This window comes from Vicia villosa, linkage group LG3 (assembly GCF_029867415.1).
Source record: "Vicia villosa cultivar HV-30 ecotype Madison, WI linkage group LG3, Vvil1.0, whole genome shotgun sequence".
NCBI lineage: Eukaryota > Viridiplantae > Streptophyta > Magnoliopsida > Fabales > Fabaceae > Vicia > Vicia villosa.
In genome coordinates, this window is record NC_081182.1 from 69,541,915 (window position 1) to 69,559,412 (window position 17,498).

Below are 17,498 nucleotides of genomic sequence, written 5' to 3' on the forward strand. Positions count from 1 at the left end.
AGGTAAGATTGCATATATGACAATGGGCATTTAGGGTTCGAAAAGGACCCATCAAATTCAGCACAGAAAATGCGAGCTCAGGATCCTCTAGAGGAGATTGACTTTGGGGACAGAGTAACAAAAAGACAACCTACATCAGTACCTAGCCCGCCCTGCCAAGATGGCGGGTTGGCGGGCAGCGGACTTGCCTGCCTATTTTTTTATTTATTATTTATTCATTTTTTTAATAGATTTTTTTTACATTTTAATTAGATTTTTCACATAGTTTTTAGAACAATTTTTTATAAAGCATTTATTAACAAATTTGACTTAAAAATATTGCATATATTGACTAATAAATGTATAAAATAAAACCATCAAGAATTAGAATTAGTAGAATTAACTTAAAAAATAGCGGATTTTGACAGAGCGGCGGGTTTTGGCGGGCGGCGGATTTTGGGGGGGCGGGCTATGGCGGGCGGCGGGCCTAAAATGTCAATCCAACCCGTCATTTTTTGGCGGGTGCGCGGGCCGACCCGTTTTGCTACTCATATATATATATATATATATATATATATATATATATATATATATATATATATATATATATATATATATATATATGACATGTCATAAGAGAATGAATCTGAACCATTAAATTTTAAAATAAATGGTGGAGATTATGGATCTCTGTTGTAAGACCCAAAAAAGAGCTTTTAGCTTTTCAGCTCACATTAATGAAAAAGTTTTGTTTGGTAACGTTATTTTAGCTTTTAGCTTGTAGTTTTTTTTACTAGCTTTTAGTTTTTTTTTTTTTTGAAGTAGCTTTTAGCTTGTGGATTTTTTTCTTCCATTTATACCCGTATTATTTTAATAAGATATTATTAGATCTTTTATGTCATTTTGTATCTATCAGCTAATGAAACAGCTAATTTACCAAACACCCATGTTAGCTTATCAGCTATCAGTTATCAACTATAAGCTTTTTTTTGAAGTAGCTTTTAGCTTGTGGATTTTTTCTTCCATTTATACCCGTATTATTTTAATAAGATATTATTAGATCTTTTATGTCATTTTGTATCTATCAGCTAATGAAACAGCTAATTTACCAAACACCCATGTTAGCTTATCAGCTATCAGTTATCAACTATAAGCTAACAGCTATCAGCTACCAGTTATAAGCTATCAGCTACCATCTATAAGCTATCAGCTACCAATTAGTTTTACCAAACATAGCCTATGTGTCATTCTTTTTTATCTCCCCTCCATCATTTATTTTAATAATGGAGGATAGAGAAAAAAAGAATGACACATAATCTCCACCATTTATTTTAAAAATTAATGGTTCAAATGGTTCAAATTCATTCTCATGTTCTCATATAAAAATATCATCACCCCATCCCATAAGCATTTGGCGCACCACCGAATTGACAAAATTGTCATCGTGCTTCCGTAGATGTATCTTAGGAAGCACCCCTTTTTTTAAAAAAATTGGTTTTTTCCATAGATGCATCTACGGAATCCCTTAAAACATAGTGAAACGTAGAATTTTCCCAATTAATTGGAAAAATCAGAATGTTCCGTAGATACATCTACGGAAATGTTTGATAGAGTTTGAAAATAGAGTGTTCCTTAGATGCATCTACGGAACTTGGGATTTTCTCAATTAATTTAGAAATTAATTTGAGATTTTCCCAATTAATTGAAAAATTAATTTGAGATTTTCCCAATTAATTAATTTGTAACTTAATTTGGGATTTTCCCAATTAATTGGGAAAATCTCAACTTTCACTATGTTTTAACGATTACTCATCAAACTTAATTAATTTGGAAAGTCTCCAACTAAATTATAAATTAATTGAGAAAACCCTAAATTTTCAATTAATTGGGAAAAATCTTCTGTAGTTAGGGTACAAAAAAGTTTGATGGGGTTTGATTAATTGAGAAAATCCCAAATTTTCAATTAATTTGGAAAAATCTTTCGTAGATACATCTTCGAAAACGTAGATGCATCTATAGAACTTGGGATTTTCCCAATTAATTGGGAAAATCCAAAGATTCACTATGTTTTATACGCTTTCCGTAGATGCATCTATGGAAGAAATCAAATTTTTTCAAAATATGGGGTGCTTTCGGATGTGCATCTACGAAAGCAGAGGAAAAAAAATAGAATTTCGTGTGGTGTTTAAGAGATTCATGGGGTAGGATAGGTTGAAAATTTTTCTCATATTTTATCAATTGGAATCTTCCTATTCAATTGCGACGTTAGTGTTAGATTTATTAATCAAATAGTCGCTCTTATTATAGTATCTTCCATAAATTCACAATCGCACGCCTAATTTAGAATTATGGCTCGAGAGAAATCAATACTAGAAAATTTATTTTTGGTGATTAAATTAGAAATTGAAAAAATTTTAAAATCGATCACTAAAATATTTTGCGACTATCATTTTTTTAGTCTGAAAAAATGTTAGTCACTAATTTTTTTGTGACGAATTCAATAATAGAAATTTTGCGATAAATTTTAATTAGTATTTTAAATTCATTTTTTAAAGAAAATATTATTTGTGATGAATTTATTTGTGACGAATTATTTTTTCAAATAATATTTAAAAAGTCACTATATATTTAATATTTAATTTAATTGATATAATGAAAATAAAATTAATATTTATCATACAATTTAACTATACACATATAAAAATTGCATAATGAAATTAAATTCATTTTATGCACATATAAAAATAAAATTTCATAATTTTGTTTTATAAATATATTTATTTGTAAACTAATAAAAAAGAAAATATGAATATAAAAGTTACTGCAATTAAAAATTATGAGAGAATAAAATCTTTAAAAAATAAGATAAAAATTGAGAGTTAATTAGTAACTTAATAAATAAATATAAAAAATAGTAAAAAAAAAATAAAATGATTAGTGATCAAAATTTCGGTCACCGATTATTTTTAATATATTAACATTTATATAAAAATAGCCTTTGAAGACTGAATTTTGGATGGCGAAATTCCATTTACTTAATCAGGGCTGATTTTATTTTGTGAAAAATTCTATCCCTAAAAGTTTACTCATGTATATAACCTAGAGATTAATATGTCCTTCTTATGAATTTGACAGTAGTGAATATTACTATTAAGTCGTAACTAAATTGGTCTATGGTCAAATTATTAGAGACTAAACTAAATATTGTTTCAAATTTGATTGCTAAAAAACCAGCTTGGGGTGGGGTATCAAACTTTATAAATAAGCACTTAATTGTAAAGATTTTTTTTATTCATTGTGGCACAGTCCCAGAGCTACCATCCACAACAAACCGAAGAAAACACTAATTCTAATACACTGTTCGAAAGAGTCATTAAATGCATAAATAGGGTACCGGGAATTGCACTTTTGGTTCTTTAAACTAGTACTGTACTGCACTCTTTTCCTTGTAACCATTTTTACTCTTTCTGCAATACTTTTCATGTGTTGTTGTATGACATGTTTTTTTACCGACATGTACAGTGAAGTTGTTAAATATTTCATTGAATTTGTTCGTCGTATAATGGAAGATATTAAATAGTTGGTTGTTTTACAGAGCGTGATAATAGAATTCACCTTACATATAATGCCTTGAATCAGACGCTTGTCTTCATTATTACACAGAAATTTACAGTAACGTTATTTATTTATCATAACTTTTTTTAATCAAGAACATGTGTATTTATTTCAAATTGTATTAATCAAGGACTAAATATTGTTGTCGTGACTATCATTGGTTAAACATTTTTTATATTGTGGAATATCAAACTTGAGAGAGTAGCTGGTGGACATAAAGTGTCTTAAATTGACCTTACTAAGCCAAAGAGGCTTAATCATATAGAAGTTTTTTTTAGAGGTAAAACTGCATTGTGTAGCCATTAACTTAATTTAATGTTTCAAACCATACTAGACTAAGGCACCCTTGGTGCGGGTCATGGCTAAGAGAGAGTTGGTTGCATGAATGAATAATGAAAAATATACTTTTATTAATTTAAAAGGAATATACAATTGTTTTACTATAGAACTTGAATGGTTGATGCGCGCTGATGTAAGATTTTGATACGACATAGTAAGTTGTTGCTGCAATTGACTGTAAGATTTTGATACGACATAGCAAGTTGTTGCTGCAATTGAGAGGGAGGTGGCCTGCAAGATTAAAAAATGTGTCGTGAGGTGAGACACGTTTTGCATAGAGTCTTTGACGTGTGCCCTGTAACACCTAATTTTCTCGCGCGTAATATAACAAAATAAATCAAGAGTATATCACATTTTCACATTACGATGTCACTCATCTGAAATCTCAATTTGTTATGTAACACTTATAATTTAAAATAAAACATTCAACACCTCTCTCTCATTGCATGCTCACCTTCACTTAGAGTATCATCGTAGTAGAATTCATCAACTAAGCATCCTTCGCAATTAAATAAGTTTCATAAAAATACTTTATTGAAATTAAAGCAAATATGACAAAAGCCTCAATGATAAACACCAAAAGTCGAGAGTATAAATAACAAAACCTAATAAAGAAATAGCATCATTCGCACACCTAGTGTTACATATCAGAGCAACAGAAATCTAAAACGCATAAAGACCGAAAAAGAAGAACAACCTCATCGCCATCCTCCAGCTCTAAAACAGCTACTCTGCATCTACCTGTTTACCTGTACTTTGAAGAGGGGCACATACCACAACAAACAACAATGGGTGAGAATACACTCAAAATAAGAAGTAGCGCAAAAGAAAGCAATGGGTAGTCATATTCAAACATTATCGTTCACATACAACACATCACATCATTCACATAAATCAGCGCATCTCACGCACCTGTCAAACAACTCAGTTCACACCAATAATCACAATATACATGTGCACAAGTTATGTTTTATGCAATGCAGACAACAACTCAACTCATGCATGTGGTACCAACTCAATAAAATGGTTCCTCGTCAGAACCAGGTTCCACACCGAACCTCGAGCCCCACACTAAACTCCAACAACGAGCTTGAGACAAGCCACTAGTCCCGTACCGAACTCATAAATTCACCTCTTTCACAATAACAACGCGTACGTCATATGATGCATGTCATACAAGTCAACGCAACACAACAACAACCACAACATTTAAGGCCCACACCGACAATAAACAACATGCATTGACAACAACATTATAATCCCGCACCGAATTATTATTCTACAGCCACGACAAAAATGCATAATCAATCATTACAAAATTATCATAAAATATGCACAACTCATCATCAATTTGCAACAATTAATTATTCTCACATAATTAATAAACAACACTCAAAATATCTTCAAAATAGTATTTCTGCTCAAGAACAGCAAAGTAGATTCCACACCAAAACTACACATCTCAACTCAAACATAATACCAATGCATGAATATCATACAACATTTATTCATATTAATTCATCATATTCTTAACTAATCATTATAGAACCACAACGGTTGACTAAATAACATACATATCGTCACAAATATTCCAAAAGTATACCTAAAAATACAATTCAACTATCTCACTAAAAATTGTCACGAGATAGTTCAATGTGTTAGCTCTCTAACGCTTCAAACGGAAACTCATTTGGACTTACACATCAAACGTTATGGTAAAAACAAAATTTAACAAAATCAGCCTCATCGTCAATGGTTGGTCCGTAGCTAACGCCGGATTTTTCGCATTGTTCTAAACTGCTGAAGAATGCATAATTATGCATTTTCCATTGTTTGAGGCCTTTCGGATCTTCGATTTCGATTCCATAAAAAGTCAAATGCTCAGAAAATTACAACCTATGCAATACTCAAATTAATTCATAGTTTTAACACAATTAAATCATCAAATTCAATGATACAAGGTTATGCCAAAAACCTTTAAAACTCAATAATTTAGTTTCAATCAACCACAACTCAAAAACAGAATTACGCACATATTCTTGTACACAGATTTCCAACATAATATTAGCACTTAATCACACTATCATACATTCATATTCATCATATTCAACCATTCAATCAATTAAAAATAAAGGGGAAAATCTAATGGAGATCAAGGCATTCTCCCTACCCATTCATGCAATTGACAACTTATTTAGAGTAAACTCTCCCCTTACCTAAATTTTCAATGATTGAAATCATAAGCCTTTGGTGTTCTTCTCTCCTAGCCTTTTGCTATTCTAGTCTTTTGTTCTTCTCTCAATCCTAATTCATGTATTGTCAAAAAGACTCTCAAACTACTTAAACTCATCTTTTTATAATAACTAAAAATTTCTAATTTGATCTTTCTCCATTCTATTTTCACTTACTACTAAAATACCTACGTTGTCCTTATTTTTTTTCAATTAGTTTTAATTATTTAATCTAACAATTAAATATTTCTACCAATTACTCCCATTTTATAATTTTTATTTAATTAACAAAAATTCTAATTTTCTAGTCATTCTAATTAATCTCAACAAATATTCAAATCTCTCCACACCCCTACCTTAAGGTCACACAACCTTAAACCACTAAAATATTTAGTTACCACCCATACAAATACATATAAATCACAAAAATCAAATTAATTTAATAAAAACTGTGGTGTTACAACTCTCCCCCACTTAAAGAATTTTCTCCCTAAAAAATTACCTTAAGTAAATAGAGTCGGATACGACTCCCTATCTGGCTCTCAAGCTCCCATCCTCTATATGCATGGGTGATACCAGAACAGTCAAGTTATCTCTCACTTGCACATCATCCACTTGGATCACATGAGACAGATCTAAAATGTATCTTCTCAATTAAGACATATGAAACACATCTTGAACATTAGCAAGTAGCAGAGGAAAGGAAATCTCATAGGACATCACTCTTATCCTCTTCAAAATTTGGTACAGATCAACAAAACACAACGTGAGCTTTTGAGACTGCAAAGCTCGACCAACACTAGTTACCAAAGTAACTCTCAAAAACACATGATCACCTTCTTCAAACTCAAGAGCTTTCCACCTCTTATCAAGATAACTCTTCTGTCGACTCTGAGATGCTCTCATCATCTCTTGAATCAGGTTAATTTTCTCAGTTGTCTATTAAAAAATATTAGGTCAGAGCGCAACACTCTCGCCTGACTTATAGTAACCCAAAGGAGTCATACACCTCTTCCCATACAAGGCTTCGAACAATGTCATTCCAATACTCGAATGAAACTGTGGTGGTAGGTAAACTCGATCAATGGTAAAAAGCTATCTCAAACACCTCTTTATTCTAGCACACAAGCTCTCAATAAGTCATTTAAGGATTGGATAATGTCCCCTCTGTCTGACCATCGATCTGCGGATGGTAAGTCGAACTCAACCGCAACTTTGTAATCAAGGTTTTCAACAAACTCTTCCAAAACCTCAACGTAAACCTCATATCACCATCTGACATAATACACAAAGGAATACCATGCAAATTGACAATCTTGTCAATATACAACTCAGCCAACCTTTTCAAAGGATAACTGGTCTTAATCAGAATGAAATAAGCTGATTTAGTTAGCTTATCCATAATCACCAAAATGGAGTCACGTCCCTTCGTCGTCTTAGGCATACTCGTCACAAAATCCATAAAAATGATATCCTGTTTCCACTAAGGAATGCTCAACGGTTGCATCATAACCAATAACTTTTGATGTCCAATCTTTGAATTTTGGCAAATCAAACAAGCATAAACAAACTCAACTACCTCCCTCATCATACCAGGTCACTCAAACAATTTCTTCAAGTCTTTATACATATTAGTAGCACCGTGATAATTACTCAAACCACTTCTATAACCTTCCTCAAGAATACTCTATTTAAGTTCTGGCACATCTAGAATGCAAACTCTATCTCCGAATATGATCACATCGTTCCCGCCGATTCTGAATTCTCCATTTTTACCCTGATTGATCAACATTAATCAATCCATCAATCCCAAGTTGATTTTATGGCCTTTTCTAATCTCTTCCAGAATACCACTAGTTAACTTCAACATACACAACTTAATAGTGTTTGGAGTTTTCTTCATTCACCATGCTCATATCTCTGAATTGCTCGATCAACTATATTTCTCGAACCTTAAGCATTTACATGTGCAAGGACTTCTTGCTCAACGCATCAGCTACCACATTCGCTTTACCCGGATGGTAATTTAAACAAAAATCATAATCTTTAAGGAATTCAAGCCATCTTCTCTACCTCATTTTCAGTTATTTCTGATCAAAAAGCACTTCAAACTCTTGTGATCACTGAATAGTTCAAATCTTGAACCAAAAATATAATGCCTCCAAAGTCATACGTAGGATAATTCCTTTCATGAATTTTCAACTATCTAGAAGCGTAAGCAACAACCTGATCATTCTATATTGGCACACCTTTTAGACCCTTCTTTGAAGCATCACCATATACCACAAAAGGTTCATTCGGATCCAACAAAATTGAAACAGGAGCATTCGTCAACTTCTTCTTGAACGCTCTACAAAACTCTCTTCACATAGGGTATCATTGTAGCGGAATTTATCAACTAAGCATGCTTTGCAATTAAATAAGTCTCATAAAAATAATTTACTAAAATTAAAAAAAATGTTGCAAAAGTGTCAATGATAAACACTAAATGTCAAGAGTATAACATCCAACCCTCAAATAACAACGTAATAAAGAAATAACTTCGTTCGCCTACCCAATGTTACAGATCATAGCAACAGAAATCTAAAACGTAGAAAGACGGGAAAAGAAGAATTGTAACAACCCGAATTTTCCGTTTGATTATTTAATTATTTAAATATATTATTTATGTGTTTTAAATGTTTTATTTAAAACTAATGAATTATGTGTTTTATTTTTTTGGGATGTAGTGAGAATAATGGGGTGTGTGGAGTATAGATTGGTTAAGAGAGAGTTATTTAAAAATAATTATAATTAGTAGCACTTCATTGAATTAAATAAAATAAAGGCAGTAATGGAATATTATTAGTATAATATAATATTTTAGTAGTAGTAATTATAATGTTAAAATAGAATTTTAATAAAACAAAAATTGAAGGAAGGATAATAGTGAATTTTTTGTGAGTATGTGAGGATAGGGTTGGGAAATCTAAATTAAGGGCATATTGTTGTTATAAAAAGGATGTTAGAGTTAGAAGGGAAATTTTATCCGTACGTGAAAAATCAGAGAAAAAGTTAGGGCAAGAATAAGTGCAAGAGGCTTAGAGTTGGAGAAGAGAAGGTTTCATCAAAATCAGAATTTTTCAGTGCTAGGATAATTAGGTAAAGGGGAAGAATTATCAATAAACATGTATATGCATGAGGGAGGGGTAGACATAGAGGAGTCCTTAACCTTCAATAGGACATTGAGTTATTCATGAAATTTTGAGTTTCTATTATATTATGATGTTTATTGGCTGAACTGATGTGTATTTTTGTGTATAATTGTTTTGAAATTGTTAATTTTTCCACCATTGATGAAGGTTTAAAGCTTTGGGGTTAATATATTTTTGAGAAAATTGAGAATTATATGTGTTACATTGTTATTTTAATCATTAAATAATTGTAGTACGTCGAATTTTGAGATCAGTGTTTTTACGGAATCGAAATCAGAGTTCAAGAAGGCCTCCAACGATGAAAAACGCAGAAAATTATGTATTTTGCACAGCGATGACAAACGTCAGCCTCACTGGCAGTCCGACTGTCATCCCTCTGAGGAAGATGAACCCTAAGAGGTGTGATGGGCGTCAACCCATGTAGGCGCGCATTCTCCGCACAAGTCTTCAGCAATGACGTGGTGATTTGTGCAATATACTTGTTATCCTTGTTTTTGCCATAACTTTTGATTTGTAAGTCCGAATGAGTTGTTGTTTGAAGCGTTGGAAAACTAACGTGAATTACTATCAAATGGAATTGTTTTTAGGAGTTGAATGTCTTGTGACAACATGAGTATTTTATGAGGAGCACACGACATTCTCCCTAGTTCCAAAACTTAGGAGTACATGTGAGCTACATTCATACTACGACACTCTTCTAGACACTCATAGACATGCAATGCCTAAGATTACATGCGAGCTACACCATACTATAACACTTCCCAAAATTGGACCTACTTTCACACTAGTATGATGCATGAACAAACATTAACAATAATCCTCCCAAACCAGCTTCCTCTTTTGAAACACATTTGTTTGTATTACCACATAAGGGCTTCACGATAATTTCTTTGGAACATAATTCCATCTCAGTCACATAAGAACTTCACATTAGTTTGTTACATAAGGACTTCAATATCATTAAATAATCACTAATATTAATAAATACCTATTATTTAAATAAGGGTTAATGAACTTTTTGGTCCCTCTAAATATTGCATATTTCGTTTTTAGTCCCTCCAAAATTTTCCTTTAAGAAATCGTCCCTTCAAAATTTTTCGTCTAAACAATTGGTCCCTAACGTCAAATTTGCTAGAGATTAGCTATGACTTTAGCCACCGATTTGCTACGAAATTTGATGTTAGGGACTAATAGTTCGAGAGAAAATTTTTGAAGGGACGATTTCTTGAAGGAAAATTTTGGAGGGGCTAAAAATAAAATTTGAAATATTTAAAGGGACGAAAAAGTTCATTAACCCTTTAAATAATAAAAATACTAATAAATATTAACATAATATTAAAATAATAATAATAATTCAAATTGAGGTCTTACAAGGAGAATCCCTTACAAAAGAAGAAATTAAAAGAAAACCTCATAAAGAAAAAGACTCGGGAAAAAAAGAGGAAGTTGTTGCACTAGAGGCGAATTCGGTTGTACCTTCGGTGGTTTATGTTAGCGCAATAATAAGTTGAACGAGGAGCATTCTACTTTGTGGGACCTTTCCGTGAGCAATACACCTTTGTGAAAGACACACAACTTAATCACCTAAAACTTTAAGGTAATTGGGGAGTCTGTTCTCCCACTTATAAATATTCAAGTCACCATATTTCTATCTAATATATGACTATTATCCACAGTACTCAAACTAATATTTTTTTTAACAGTTTAACAAGATGATAAAAAGTCAACCATTACATTCACCTCAAAATATCTCTTTTGTAAAATACACATTGCAAATACATCCTAAACTAATTCATCCATAAAATAATTTTTTTTTCTACATTTAAATTTCATCTTCCCTTTATGAGTGTGTTTCACTTTTAAACAAAAGTTTTTAACAAGACACGCTTATTGAAGAGTCAAGAAACTAATTTTTAATGTATCAATCATTTTCGTCTTTATTCTTAAAGTACAAGTCAATTCGAACAACATCATATAAAAAAAACTAGACATCCTTATTTTAACAAAAAAATTGAAAATTTCTTTACCCACCTCCCTATGGGGATCACCCCCAGCGAAAACCCCACTTTACCCTGCTTCAGAAATGCATTTCCGAAGTATTTTTTTTTAAAATTTTTTTCAGACTTCGGAAGTGCATCTCCGAAAACACCAAATGGGAGGTGTTTTCGGAGATGCATTTCCGAAAATATCTTTTTTCAGATTTTGGGGGGTTTCGGAAATGAACTTCCGAATTATGCAGAAAATGTTTTTTTTTATGTTTTTGGAAACAGTCTCGTATTTTTAATTAAAGGAAGACGACAAATAAAATAAGCGACATATAAACAGAAAATACTAATATGATAAAAATAGTAATATATGCAAGCCGATCCAAATCCAAATAATAATACTGTGCGAAAGATACAATCAAAAAAAAAAAAAAAACCCGACCACTACTGGGTATGCCTAACCCTCTCTCCCTGGGACCTCCTCTGCCGCCTGTATGCCGCCGCACGGCCCGCATCAGTGACGATCATCTCCATCACGGCGACTGCCTTTGGACCGCCCTGATTAACGACACCTCGATCCAACGCGTCCCGCCCAAGCATCTCTATCCGCTGGCAGATCGGCAGGAGATCAATGGCGTGGTCATCCTCGGCATGCTGGTTCTCCATGATCTCCTCGTGTGCTGGCCTAGGAGCGCCGGAAGCGTCGGGTGTCAGCAGAGGATGTGACACCCGATAGAACCATGTGACGTATCCCTCCACACTGTGCCAGTCCTGGGTGACCCGAATGCGACGATACTCCTCCGGTACCACATGATGCTCCCAATCCTCAAATATGGCAGTGAGCTGCACTCGGGTCACTGTGTCGGGAGTAGCCTCAAAAGGTGACCTGGGTATCATCTGCACAAATCCGAACTGACGCATGCAACGCTCAGGGAGATACCGAACCATGGTGCTGGTCCCGCATGCCAACCAGCCAGAATATAAAGATATGCCGTCAAAGGGGACAATATGAGTGTAGTCGCTGAATGGCCTCCAAGTGACGTCATCATGCATCGTGTGGTCCAGGTACCCACAGTATGGTCCCATTGCATTGTTCCCCCTCTGGAGAACGTATCTGGCGGCCCTGGGCATGGCATCATCGTAATCAGGATCAATGTGGAAGCCGTGGATGCGGGAGAAGTAAGAGATGATCCAGCTCTGAAACACAAACACAATAATGTATTAAAAATAAATACGAAACATAAATAAATACGAAACAATTAAAATGAAACGTACCGTAAGTAGTGTGCAGGATCCGATCAACTGCCTCGTCCTCCAGTTGGAGGCCTCATTCAGCTTCTGGTATAGGTATGCCAGAGTAGCTGCCCCCCAGTTCCACTGGTGAACGATGGTCAAGTCCATGAAGTAGCGGAGGTAGGTCACGTCGACGTACCTCGCACTCTTGTCCACAAAGATTGCAGCGCCTACCACATGCATGTACCAGCACCGGAGAGCGCAGCCACGGTGATAATGTGTAAATAGGTCGTCACCCGCATCCTCGGCTTCGGCCGCCGCCACCAGGTGGTGCTCGAAATAAGTGCTCAGTGTGGTGAACCGGATATGAGGCCCACAGGTCGTGATGCACTCAAAGTGAGAAACTTTGGGCTCCATACCCAAATAGAGCGCCATCCACTCACTGGCTTCGATCCTCTGGATCCGGGAGTGGTGCAACAGCGCCCCCCTGATCGGCAGGTGGAGAAGACACTGCACATCATGCAAGGTGATCGTCATCTCCCCAACCGGTAAGTGGAAAGAAGACGTCTCCTTGTGCTACCGCTCCACAAAGGCCCCCTGCATGCCGTGGCTGATGGTGGAATACCCCGTCATGCAGAGCCCACTAAGCCCTGAAGCTCTCACTGCGTCGTTAAACCACTCGGCAGTCGGTTTAAACAGACTGAAAATCTTTCGGGTGTGGTTCATCATTTTCAACGGCTCTCTCTCCTGTTACAAAAAAAAAACAAATAAAAAGTATGTTAAATAGACCATTAAGAAAATATTGAATAAACGTCTAAATTATAAACGGTTAAATAATGTAGTCGGGAAAATTATAAAAAATACCTCTCCCTCCCAGATACGCCGAGCGACGTGCTCGCGGTAGCTAAGCAGCATGGAAGTGTCACTGGGCCCTCCTGGGTAGCCCTCCTCCTGCTCATCCTCCTCCCCGAGTGGAGGGTCAACATACGGTACCTCCTCCGCCTCGTGGTATGACACTGCCACCACCTCCTCCTCCTCTCGCTGGCGGGAAGAAGATACCCGAGCCAGACGACTCCTCGATCCAGATGTAGAGGTACCCTCGTCCATCTCCACGGGAACTCGCACACGTCGTCCCCGACCCTGCCCCCGTCCCTGTGTCGACGCCAGCTGTGCCGTCGCCCGCTCGCGTCTAGCCGACGCAGTCTGGGTCTCTCTACCCTGTCTGATGCGTGCTTGGTTGTCTGACATGTTCCTGAAAACAATTGAAATCGATTAATATGTGAGACAATATAAAGAACTAAAAAAAATTGCACTTCTGATACAATTCGGAAGTTCATTTCCGAAACTGGGAATGGAGGTGTTTTCAGAAATGAACTTCCGAAACACCCCTGCGAGGAAGTTTTCTGCAACTTCCATGGCAGACCCCAAAAACAAGCTTCAAAACTATGTTTAATCATTCTAAACACCCTAAATATCACTACCAACCTAACCTAATACATTTTTTGCTATTTGTAAACACCCTAATATGAATTTTAATCATAGATCTAAAACTCGAAATGCTTACCGATTGAAGAGATTGGAGGGCTTTTGAATGTAGTATAGCAAGGTTATTGGAGCCTTTGATGTAGCCTTGGATGTGTTTGCACAAAATTTCTCTGGAGTTGTGTTTGATGTTGAATTAGGGTAAATGAATGGGGGAGGGGGGCTGTTTTGCTTAATCTGCAAAATGCGCAATATTTCGGAAATGAACTTTCGAAATGGTGTTTTCGGAAATGCATTTCCGAAATAAGTCAAATTTTGAAAAAAAAAAAAGGCGCTTTCGGAGATGCATCTCCGAAAACACCTTTTTCTTGCATTTCGGAAATGCATTTCCGAAATCAAGGGTATATGTGATTTTTCACCGGAGGTGACCTAGAAGGTTGGGAGGTGGGCAAAGAATTTTCCAAAAAATTTAAGAAATCCAGAAATTCGGGATCCAAATTTGTTAGCCAAATTCTTCAAGCATAGTTAGGTGATAATGTGATTTGCATATATTCATGATTTATCACAAAAAGAGAAGGAAAAAAATAGAGTATTTAGGAAAGCTGGCCAGAAAAAAGCCTAGGGTAAGATTTGGTTGACAACCTTTTAGAAATATGCCATTCTTAATATTGTTATCATGATTATCTAATAATAACTGGTATTTTCCCCCACATGCTTGGCATTTAATGGGTGTCAGGTTGACAAGAATGTATGGTGGAGAATATGGAATGGCCTGTACAATCGAACTTAGTATTCGGTGCAGACTCAATACCATTAAAATGATGCTGGTTGCTTTCTTCAACAATCACAAACCATTTGATCAATAATGGTCCCACCTAACATAATACTATATAATATGGGCCCTATCTTTACTTATCCATGATGAAAGCAAAATGTGAAGTTCTAAATAAATAATTGATGACGTCAAAATGCTGTTTGGTAAAGTCTAGTGCATTATTTTTTATAAAGTGGCACCTAACATCAAAATGTTTAATATGAAAGTATTGCACATAATAAGACATGCAACCTTATAATAAGTGAGAGAGCTCCATTTTTTATATAAGCAAATACTTTGTGGGATGGTAGCGATTTTGTCTTAAACCGAATAAGTATTCTACTCTTAAATATATCAAATGATATTAGTGGGGAAAGAAAGAATTAAATTTTGAACTTGCTTAACTCAATTGGTAGCGTAAATTTGGAAAATATAATTAATGGAAGCAAATTTAGGTTGAATATGAAACCAACAAACCCACGCCAAAACTTTCTTGCAAAGCTACATTAAAGGAAAAGATGGTTAGAAGTTTCAAAGTGATTTCCACAAAACAATTATTCTCGTGATTACAAGATCGTGGAAATAGCATGTTATAATAATACATGGATAACAATGTGTTCAATTAGGGAAGAAATAATTGGTAAAATGATGGAGTAGAGTTTTGATGCAATAAAGTGTATATAAGAGCATACCTCAAATCTCATGTGGGATACCTTGTATATGGGATATCTTGTATATGAACGACAGTTATGGAACTTCCCTACCATTTCAACATGGATGCGGGAGACTGTCTAATAACATCTAACGATACCTTTATTGCTTCAGTGGAGTGGCCATGACTGATGATTGAACTTTCCTCCTTTTGTGCTAGTGGTCGACCTAAAATACAACAATTTCTTTATCAATCTTCAGCTAAAAACAACAGTCAACTAACAGAAACTATATAAAATCTCAACTTCTCACTGTTTTACTAACCACATTGAACTATATTGGTTAAACTATATTGTATAATATTACCGAATAATATTTGAGAATCAACTTGAAAAAATAACATAACATTCAAAAAAAATAACATCTAAAAAATAATCTTTAAACAAAAAAAAAAAAGTCAAGCAAGCAAATCTTTTGTATTTTCTTCAAAATATTAAGTTGTATTCATATTCTTTGAGAAGATGAAGATATTCATTTGAAGTTAATTCTTTATGTTTGAAAAATCTAAGTTATAAGTTAGTTGGATTAAAAAATATTTTAGTGAAATTATAATCAACAGGATTATATATAAAATCTTCCAAGGGTGGAAGATGAGACATAACTCCAAGTTGTGAGGTAAACCATGATAAATTTCTTATTTCAACCTCTCTTTACTCATATTTTTATATTTTCTATTACAAATTTTTTATTTTTTTGACAATGCTTGCATCCCACCCAATAAAAAGTTGAGGTAAAACTTTAAGACGTGATACTTTTTTTCAAAAAAAATAATAATATATTTTTCTCCTCAGTTATAGTATACAGACGAGAGATAAAATAATTCAGGTATATGCTTTGAATCCTAACAATTGTAGTTTTTGTATTTATTTCTTTAAAAGTGGCGTCTAACTTTTTTATTTTAGTTTTTATTTAATTATTGAATCATCTATTCCATCGTTTTCCTTCAATGTTTTAAAAATCAAATCGATCATCAAATCAGTCAGGGTACTGGGTCACTAATTCATTGGTTGAACCACTGAGTCATTGGTCAAATCGCATGACTAAACCGGATTAAATTGAATAATTCAGTTGAAGAAACAATCTCTATAACAAAACTATATATTTATTAAATTGGTCGAACCGAATGACTCGGTCTCAAAAAAATATTACGACACCTACAAAATTTCAAATTATCATAATTTCACATGTTCATTCTTTAAATTTAAATTTTAAATATAATCATCACTCATAATAAAATAATACAAATATGTTTTGAATAAAGTCTAATTATATTTTAACTTTTTAAACCAGTTTTAACGACGTCGTTTTTTCGAGAAAAAATATGCATTTGACCTGCCGGTTAACTAGTTTTAACCTTTTTTTTTTACCGATTTTGGCAAGTACACACCGGAATATATATATATATCACTCTTGTATGAACAACCTTCAAAATGTAGTCTAAAAGACAAAAATGAAAATCCTAAAGAAAATTTAGTAAGGCAAAGGTAAAAATTTTAATGATTATGTTCTTGAAATTTGATAAAAATTTGGAGGTATATAAGAGGATTGAGAAATATTTATAAATACCTTATATTTGTTTGATTCATATACATAGAGTTTGAGACATTGAAAAACACCTGGGTAGAAAATATGGGTTATTCTTTAGAAATTGGTTGACTATTTTCTAGTAACTCTTTTGTAATATCTTATAACAGGTTTTAGAAGTATAGTGAATTGAAGAGATAATGCCTCCCTCGTTGTATATCGTTTAATCAAACTAGGTAAAGGGATTTTGTTTACAAGTGTGAACCTTGGGTAAAAAATTAGATATCAAGAAGTTTTCTGAAGACAATTGTCTTAGGTTTTGGAGAGTGAAGATACAATCAAGCATAACACAACAAAAGTGTATTGAAACATTGAAGGGTGATGCATCGAT